The 10,012-nt window shown below is 41.4% G+C and overlaps 1 long non-coding RNA gene across 1 annotated transcript; it reads right to left on the bottom strand.

The window, feature by feature from the left end:
* Nucleotides 1-495: 495 nt before the first annotated feature.
* LOC309334282 lies at nt 496-8,260 on the bottom strand. The gene is made up of 3 exons (XR_014152979.1): nt 7,879-8,260; nt 3,934-4,070; nt 496-575 (listed from the first exon to the last, which is right to left on the bottom strand). It is a non-coding gene; the product is annotated as an uncharacterized lncRNA (long non-coding RNA).
* Between the last annotated feature and the right edge of the window lie 1,752 nt (nt 8,261-10,012).

The raw sequence follows: 10,012 nt of genomic DNA, 5'->3' as shown, positions 1-10,012 counted from the left end.
GTCACTGTGTTGCAAAGTTCAGAGACATGTAATTACAAAGGATGGCACTGTTGCAGTTGCTGCATTGTTTGGGAAAGTGTGAATTAGTATGCTTGCCTTTAAATGCAAACTGAATCAAATTTCTCCCTGATCTCTGGCCCCAGCCCTGACCAGGTAAGCTGCAGTGATTCCCCCACCTCACCGGCCACTATGTCATTAGCGTGATATTAAACAGTATTCCAATGTTTTTCCTATCCATCATTCCTCCCTGGCCCCTCAATTTGGTACATTAATAAGATTCCTCAACAAAATGTACAGAACCCAGAAGTTTAATACATTTGAGAGCAAATCAGGAGGTCAGGCTGAGAGAGCCAGTCATAACACAAGGAGACCAAAAGGCAGACACATTTTGTTCTTAGGGTTTTATTCTAATAATAATAGTAGTAGTAGTAATAATAATAATAATAATAATAATAACAACAACAACAACAATAATAACAATAATAATAATAACAATAATAATAATAATATTGTGTCCTTTGTTTCTCCAGAAAAAAATGGAGAAATGCTCTGGGTGTGGGTGTGTTTGCATCATGCTGTGAGATGAAAAAAGCGGGAGAGAAAAACTATTAGTACATTAGAAAATAGAGGTTGAAGTATCTGCTTTTGAGGAGAAATAATATTGATTTCACTGCATCATAGATTCATTCTGAATGTATAAGCAGAGTGCACTTCATCTTAATTGTAAAGCAGTGCACTTCTTAACCACATCCATGCCTCCTCATCTGGCAATGGAAACAGCATGCAACAAAAGGTAAGAACAGAAGAGCCCCACTGTATCAGGCTATAGGCCTATATGTTCAACCATTCTGTTTGCGCACTGGCCAACCAGGTGCATCTTCAAAGCCCGTAAACAAGATCCTAGTGTAATAGCACTCTTCTCACTTGTGATCCCCAGCAACTAGTATTCAGCCTCCGGAAGCAGTGGTGGAACATTGCCATCGTGACTAATAGTTGATTCATTTATTTACTCCTCTGTTAAAGCCTTCCAAGAATGCAAGGCAATCCTTAATTTAAACCAAACAAGTCTTTCTTTGGTCAACATGTTGCTGTGTTGAAATGAGGGCAAAACCAGACGATGCTAAACTTGTGCCTGGGAAATGGGCACCCTATTCCCTTGATTCGATGTTAGAGGGCCTTAGCTAATAAGGCCTGGTGGACATCCACGGACATCAGGGCTTACTCATTGGTGGCACCAACCCTGTCAGATGGCCATCCGAGATATTAGAAAGGGGCATGGGTCAATCTGGTTCACGAATGTTTACATGGGTTGGGACTTATGCATGCAAATAGCCTTTGTATTTCCTCAAGTCTTGAATTGTTCTAACTTGTTTTCATTTTTAGTGGTAAATTGGCAAGAGTTTTGCTGGCTGGCTTGCTTGCTGAATTTTCTTTTACATTTTCTTTGGCTGTGCTTGTATTGGCTCTTCTCTGTTGGTTTTTTTTTTATTGTTGTTCATGCGTAACTTTTTAGTGCCTTCTGCTGTTGATTTTAACTGGGTTATTTTAATATATACAATATATACTATAGTAATTCAAATAGTATGAATAATAAAAACAAAAACTAATTAGTTCATCCTTATGGCAGAAGGTGCACTTTGTTCAAATTTAACTGCCAAAATTAGGAATAATTCACAGCAGAAACTGCATGCATGTTTGGATTCTGAACCAAGTGAATTGGTTATGACATTCACAAATTTGTCATTTTAATTTTTTTAGCAAATGAGTCTATCAGAAATGAATCTGAGGGAAATACCAAAGGGATTTGGTCCCCATCTGCACTATTCATTTAAAGCAGTGTTGTACCACTTTGAAGAGTCACAGATTCCCCCAAAGAAACCTGGGAACTGTTGTGTGTTAAGAGTGGTGAGAGTTGTTAGGAGACCTCCTGCTACCACCCCGGGCTGCAATTCCCTATTAGTTCCTCTTCCCAGTGAACTCTGGGAACTGTTGCTCTGTGTGGGAATGGAGGTCTCCTAAAAACTCTCACCACCTTTAACGAATTATACTTCCTAGGATTCTTTGGGGGAAGCCATAACTGTTAAAAGTGGCATGATGATGCTTTAGATATGGTATATGGTGCAGATGGGGCCCTACTTTCTGCTGCTGCAGTGGCCAGGACTTAATTTAATATAAAAGAGTAAAAGAATATTGGGAAATAATTTATAATGAATTGAAAAAAAAATGTTTAAAAGTAATTTTCAAAACAAACAAACAAAACTCCAAAAAACAGAGTCCTTTTTGCTGGGGATAATTCAGATGGAAATTTCCAGGTGTCAAAAAAGGCAATTTGTGTATACCACTACTGCGGCCTGTGTTTCATTAGACCAAAAATGGAAAATGAGCGAGGTCCCAACTAAAGAAGAATGGCAACTTAAACTGATGGAATATGCACAGCTTATGGACCTAACATGTGGAATAAGAGAACAAGAAGAACATACATTTAAAGAAGATTGGAAAATGTTTATTGAGTATATGGGTGAAAATTGTGTACATCTGAAAACGTTGGCAGCTTTAAGATAAATTCACCAGTGTAAATAAGTTTTGATTGATGTAAAAATGAAATACTGATTGGTTTAGTTTATGTAAAATATGCAGCGGTCTTTGGCATGCAAACTGAACCATGGAAAGCAAAGAAGGGAAGTCATTGATATGGTAAGGTTGTTTAAATGAATATTCTAAAATGTAAAATAGAAAAACTTAATAAAAATTATACAGAAAAGGACTTAATTTAATAGGCTTAAGTTGCAGGAGGGTAGGTTTTGGTTCAGCTTTAGAAGAAATGTATTGACACTAAGAGTAGTTTGACAGTGGAACCAGTTGCCTAGAGGGGTTTCCTTCATTGGCCAGTGGTTGGACTAAATCAGGGATGGAGAACCGGTTAGCCTCTAGGTGGGATACAATCCCCATCATCCCTCATCAATGGCTAAGCTGGCAAGGGCTGATGGGAGTTGGAGTCCATCAAGACCTGTAGAGCTGTAGGTTCCCTAGCCCTGGACCCCTCCAGCGCTATGATCTGATGACTTTTATCTAGTCCAAGGTCGAAGTTCTGTTTATAGCAGAATTTGGAATATTTTGCTTCATAAAAAATTAATGTGTTTCAAGCTAAGCAACCATTTTTAATATATATTTTCTAAGGGACTGAGTTTTTGTTGGGGTTTTTTAATAAAAAAAATGGAACACTTAAAACAGAAACTCTTGGCACTGATATAAATTGCCTGATAGCACCATCTTCTGACAAGCTGTAGTTTTGGAAGTAACCTTGAAGGAGCTTTTGCGTGCATTTTTTATAAAGGAAAATTCATCTGAATGCATATTTTTGGAGCTGTCAGAATGAATGATAGCCTCTTTGCCTAAACAAAAACACAGGTTGTTCCAGGTAGCAGTGGGGGAGGTATGTGGTATCAGTAAAGCACGCCAGTGCATCCCGACAAAAGGATGTTGACTGGATGTCAGAAGAACAGAAGCACTTGCCTCTTGTGTTCTAATTTCTGAGAAGCAACAGAGAGTGCAATTGATCTGTGGATCTGCATGTTATGTAAGGAGGCAAATTCGGACATCCTGCAAATGAGTAAAACACCTGAAAACGTTATGCATGTGCAAAATGGTTATCTTTCTCTAGGGATGGGTGAGAAATTTGGTTGGGATTGGATCCTTATTGCCTAATTTGTACTCCTGAACCAATGTGTGAATTGAAAAGCACCTAGACTTCAGAATTTGCTTTTCCCTGAATTTTCTGGTGCAGTTATCCAACCCCCAAAGTTTACAAAAATGCATAGATTAGGGAGATGTCTGCACAAAACTGCATACATTCTTGAAAATAACCACCAGCTGAAGTCCACATTATGAACAAGAGCAGCATGGTTTTGACTGGAACAGGTTGACAAAGCCTACCTGGGACTGTCAAAAGGAAGGGAGGGAGTAAAAAGGGTGAGCAAGCAGGGAGAGAAGGAGATACTGCATCTCGCCTGGACCTGAGCGTTGTCTTCCTCTATAGCTGTGGATCTTCTGCAGGACAGGCAAGCTCAGACCTTTGGGGAGTGGGAGCATGATGCCAATTCAACCCTTGTCTCTTCAGCATTGCTTCCTCATGCCTGCAGCTCCCCAACCACTTAGTGCCACTGTCACTCATTTCAACATTTCCACAATAGCCCCAGTTTATGTGAAGGGAGTGTCAGGAGCGGGTGCTGGGAGCAGGTCAGCAAGAACTCACATAACTTTGGTGAAGTAAACTCTTTATTCAAAGAAACAAGACAACTCAGGAGGCCAGGACTAGTGAATACAGCAACACTTCCCAAAGGTCCCCACCTTCCTACAGCTCCCTAAAGTTCCTCCTTTCCTGGTTCCTTCCCAAGAAATCTGAGGCTCTGCCACCTTGCCTGTTTTGTGAACTGCCCTGAGATTTAGAGACAAAGGACAGTATACAAATTTAATAAATACTGATAATAATAAAGATGTGTGTGCATATACAAATGTGTACATGTGAATGTGTGTCTAAAAACAGGCATGTGTATTTCATTTTTTAAAAGTCTGTTCCCTGCATGGGCTGCTGTGGAAGCTTCTCAAGATTAAAAGCCTAATGAACCATTTCCATCCAAGTTAATGCCTCACTCTACAAGTGCTCTGGTATAATTTTGCAAGGTTGTTTACCTCTTGGCTATCTTCAGGGCTTTTAATTTACCTCTGCAAATTGTTGTGATTATAAATGCCATTTAGAAATATGATGGCCCTTTCTTTTATTATGGAGGCTCGTAGCAATAATGAATGTTCTTTGACATGTTTTCATAATCGTACAATCTTGTTAGGCAAAAAAATGGATGATGGAGATGGAGCCAAAGCACTTAGGAAATGAAAGGTTGAAGGGGAGGGGGAGCAGGGAAAGGTAACTCCTCACTCCTGAAATACCACTTGCTTATGACTCGCAGAATTTATTTTAAACAAAATGCATATTGGCAACAATAGGGTTGCAATTTATTACATTTTTATGCACTCCTCTTTTCCGTAAATAAGTTTCAGGGGCAGTGCCATGGGACTTTGGTTTGCTCTTTGAGGACCGATTACCGGAGACCAGAATATGCAGACTAATGAAGAGCAAGATACACTGAAGTTGCCATGTACTGAGTGGGACCCTTGGTCTATTTTGCTTCCTGCTGTCTACCCCATCCTTCTCCAACTTGCTGAGCTTGCAGGGCAGCAGCTGAAGAAGGAGCAAAAAGGGTTTTCTCATGTGTGTGTGTGTTTCCTTGTGGCTGGTTAGCTGCTCTCCCTGTGCAAGGGTCAGAGGGGGCAGGGTTTCTTTTGAGGCAGGTGGTTAGCTGTGGGAGGAGCTTATCAGAAACACACACACAAGAAAACCCTTTTTGCTCCTTCTTCTTAGCCCAGGTTTTTGGAAGTTACCAGGTCAGTGAAGGCTGCTCTACGCTGAATGACAGTGGTCCTGGAGGATTTCACGTGTGAAATCCTGGGGTGTGTGGAGGGACCTCTAGGTAGATCAGCCCTGAAACTGGGGGCTTTTGCATACACTTATGCTTTTCCACTCAGCTGCACTTCCTCCCACAGGCCAATTATGTCGCACAGTGTTAAATTAATCAACGCAGAGTCTTCTTCATAAACAGAATATAGTGGTACCTCAGGTTAAGAACTTAATTTGTTCTGGAGGTCCCTTCTTAACCTGAAACTGTTCTTAACCTGAGGTACCACTTTAGCTAATGGGGCCTCCCGCTGCCACCGCACGATTTCTGTTCTCATCCTGAAGCAAAGTTCTTAACCCGAGGTACTATTTCTGCGTCTGTAACCTGAAGCGTCTGTAACCCGAGGTACCACTGTAAAACTTTTACAGAGTGGCTCCAGAACTCTCTGTCTGCCTTAGCTTTACATAGCAACAACAACAGCACTATTCCACAGACTACTTCATTCACAATCCATACAGCTCTCTGACTGAGGCCCATAGAGGGGCTGGCTATTTTTATAGGGAGAACGAGTCATCACCCAAGATGAGTCACGAGTCACAGTGACTTAGCAGTTTGCTGTTAATAGTTAGCAGTTAGCAGGCTTAGGCTTGAATGATTGTGTAGGCCTTGTAGGCCTTACAGCTTCTTCTGATCTCAAGAACCTTTGTCTCATGACAAATTACACCGGGAGGGCATCATGGATTCACTTAAATAGAATGTGCACCCCCTTTGTATAGGCAAATATTCCCAGCAGTGAAAGCGGCCCTGCTTGCATGAAGCTCAGTTTGTGATACAGAGCACCCTTTTACTGTAGAGTTTCCTGACCAACGTGTTAGTGTGGTACATAAAAGTTTCAAGTGGGGGACTGAGAGGAGCAGTGCTCTGGCTAACTGGAAACACACCCCAAAGTCTGGATGACAAGTTTGACTTAAAGCAAAGAAAACAGAGCCCTGCGCAGCTTGGTTTTATGTCCCCAAACTGTAGGCAGCAAGATTTCTCTGAGGGTGCATTCAGATGTGAGGAATATTGCATTACTTTTCACGATTATAATGCTGGTGCCTCTTTCCTGTTTTCTAATTTTACTTTCAAACCTGTTGCTGTGTTATGGAACTGTGGCTTTTTGACCAATATACTGACAGGTCATGATTACTTTCATTCACACCACATTCACCACTCCCATGACTCCCCCATGAAAAGAGCAGGAAAGAACTGAATGCTGATATACTGCCCCATTTTTTTTTTTTCCACGTTACTCTCGCAATTTTCCAGATTAAAGGGGCTGCAAATGGATTTCTTCTGGAATCAAATCACATGGAAATGAGCACTAAGCTTGTGCTATATTCCCATTAGTTTTCCAGAAGTGGCTTTTAAATCATGTGAAAGCTCAAATATAATGTGGAAGTTAGGCAAATGTCAGGTTAATGGAATAAACTACCATGTAAATGTAGCCTGGGTGTTTTTACATGTTAAGGAGATGAGAACATAAAACGAATTCAGTGCCAGTATTATAAAAGTGGAAGAAAAATGTCTCCCCATCCATTTTTTCCCATGTTCTAAGCAGTTCTGAAAGAGGCTGTTCAAGTGATTTGGACATCATATTCTCATGCTTCCAGTGATAACAACAAACTATAAGATAGGTTAGTTCTGTATGCATTTGGATCAGAACTAAAATCTTGAAGTTATCAGTGCTGTAGGCAAACTACTGTGGTTTAGAGACACCTGGCACTGTCATAGCTAACAAAGCTAGTAAAAGGTGCTTTTCACCACCTAAGCCAACATTTTTGCTATTGTTTTAGATGGCAGTGGGGAGACACCACTTGACTAAAAGTTGAGAGAGACATAACAATGCTGGCTCCAGTTCTTAGGATTCCCTGGGGCAAGATGCCTCCATCAGGTCTTTGTTCTCCTCCCTGCCATAATCCTCTGTCCCTGGTCTAATTTACAGAGAGGAAGGCAGGTGAGCAAGAAGGTGATGGCAGCTGTTGTTAACTTTCTGCTCACTGCCATTGCTTTTTGAACTGTCTGCCTCTAGACCAGAGAGATGGAGAAAGCAGGCAAGTGACAATGGCAAAGGGAGCAGCATGAAGGCAAGGAGGCTAATGTGATCAGCAGTGGGACCTGCATGAGATGTGGGCTTCAACAGATGCTCTTCCTTGCCAAGCCCTAATGTCAGCCCTGAGTCAGAAGATGGAGATGCTGGATTTAATTTAAGGGGCCCCCTGCCCTTTTTTCCATGATTTAGCCACTACTGCTCTTCATGTAATATTTAAAGCTACCTTCTTAGAACTGCATTTAGGTACATGAGAAACATAAGAAGCTTTCCATTCATTTAGCTCAGTAATATCCACACTGACTCAAAACAGCTGTCCACAATTTCAGACACCCCTACCTGGAGATGTCAGGGATTGAACCTGGGGCCTTCTGCATGCACAGCCGATGCTTTTCTGCTAAGCTATGGCCTCTTCGTATGGCCTTGAGTCTGATGTTCTGGCTTCTTCTTAAGCAGTGGTGGATACCAGTGTTTGCACCAGGGAACAAGTTCAGAGTTTCTTCACTCTCCCCCGCCTCCCTTTCCAGGGGTAGCAATAAACTATCCAGTCATAAATGATTTAATGGAGCATGAAATAACACACAGTGGCTTTGAGCCAGAAGACAGGATATTTTACCGAAGAGAAGTGGTTATTAGGAAGGTCATTTTGGTTATTGTTGTAATCGAAAGCTATCACACCTCTGGTGTTTAACACGATGGGGCGATCACTGTTACAGTCTGATGGCAGTAAAAAAAAATGATAAAAAATAAAGAACGGGAAGCATTACATTCCTTCTCTCTTTTTTTCTCTCAACAGCAGGAAGCAATGGTGTTTCAATACCTTTCATTATAGCTCATTTTACACCCCAAAAGATAGCAGAGTCCTAGTAGGGCTCCGATGTACCTTTTCCAAAACATTGGCATTTGATGGTGAGATTGGAGCTCCCGAGAAAGGGGCATTATGCTATTCTGTTTGACGTGTGCATAAGGAGAATGTATCTGTGTCTACAACTCTGAGGGAATCATGAATCAAAAGTGTCCCTTTCAATTGTCACTCATTTGCCACTCTAGGAAAGCAATACAAAACATATCCCCTTGTAAATATTTCTGGAATATGGAGAGGAGAATGCAAACATTCAATTCTGGGTGCACAGAGAGGAAGACTGTCTTTGCAACAATCTGCAGCAGGAAGTCGGATCAGCTATATACAGCAGCATATCTTTTGTGGCAGATATCTTTGTAAAGCTTTGGAGGAACTGTGAAAGGTTTTCCAAATTTGATTGGATCAACAGAGAGTGTGGACTGGGGTTGCATAGTTCTTTTCATGCTTTTCTTTTTTGCAGTCAAACTTCCCCTCCTCCCCAAATCTTGGTTTCCTATCCACAGATGCAACAGGACCAGGGCTATTTGAGAATGTTACAGGGTGATATTGGTTTAATCAGTCTCTCTTCCTGCTTAACCTAGCTCACAGGATTGGTGTGAATATAACCTGGAGAAACAGCTTACATGCTGTCCATAGCTACTGTATTTGGGCAACAATAGAAATTTTATTTTAAAAAAATATAAAAAAAATTCCCCTCTAGGGAGGAAAAAAACCTGACAAGAAGTCCATGGATCACGCTGCTGATCCACTCGAATTCAGAACCCATGGCTGCAGCATTGAAATAAAATTAAAAATGAGGAGCCAGTTCATGCACCTCTTGCATCACATCTAGTTTGACCTTGTGTTTTTTAGATGTTTGTGGAAAATTATGGAATTTTGTGTGTGTGAAATGAGATTCTTACAAAAACAAAACCCCACAAAAAAAAAACATTTTTTTGTGGTGGTGGGGAGCAAATCACATTGAAATTGCTAGGTGGGTGCTGCCACTTATGCTAACCTTATACAGCAACCTTATGGAGAGCTAGTGTGGTGTATTGGTTAAGGGTGCTAGACTAGGACCTGGGAGAGCAGAGTTCTAGTCCCAACTTGACCATGAAGCTCACTGGGTGACCTTGGGCCAGTCACAGTCTCTCAGACTAACCTACCTCACAGGGTTGTTGCAAGGATAAAACAGAGCAGGGAGAACTATGCACACCACCTGGAGATCCTTGGAGAAAAGGTGGAATATAAATGCAGTAGTATTAGTAGTAATAATAATATAGTGGACAAGGATTTTTCATATTTTCCTGCTTTTTTGAATTAAATAAAGAAGTAGCTTTGTGACATTCAGGGAAGCAAGACTCTCCCCACAGGCTGCAAATTTTTGTGAGACCCAGTAAGGTAAGAAGCAACTCCTTTCTGAAAGTGCTGGGGCAATATATCATCCTCCCCCAGAACAACAACAACAAAAAGAGCAGCAGAAAATGTTTTTACAGAAAAAGAATATTTTATGGGGCGGGGGCAGCTGGGAGAGATGGATTTCAGCCTGGCCTGGAGGATCTTTTCCATCCCAAGGACCTCATTCCCCTTCTGGGTAACAGTCCTGGGGGCACCTGTCAGTGTGGGGCAGGA

Source organism: Podarcis erhardii (assembly GCF_964252035.2).
Source record: "Podarcis erhardii genome assembly, chromosome: Z".
Taxonomy (NCBI): Eukaryota; Metazoa; Chordata; class Lepidosauria; order Squamata; family Lacertidae; genus Podarcis; species Podarcis erhardii.
The sequence above is the reverse complement of the archived record's forward strand: the minus strand, read 5'-3'. Positions and strand labels throughout refer to the sequence as shown.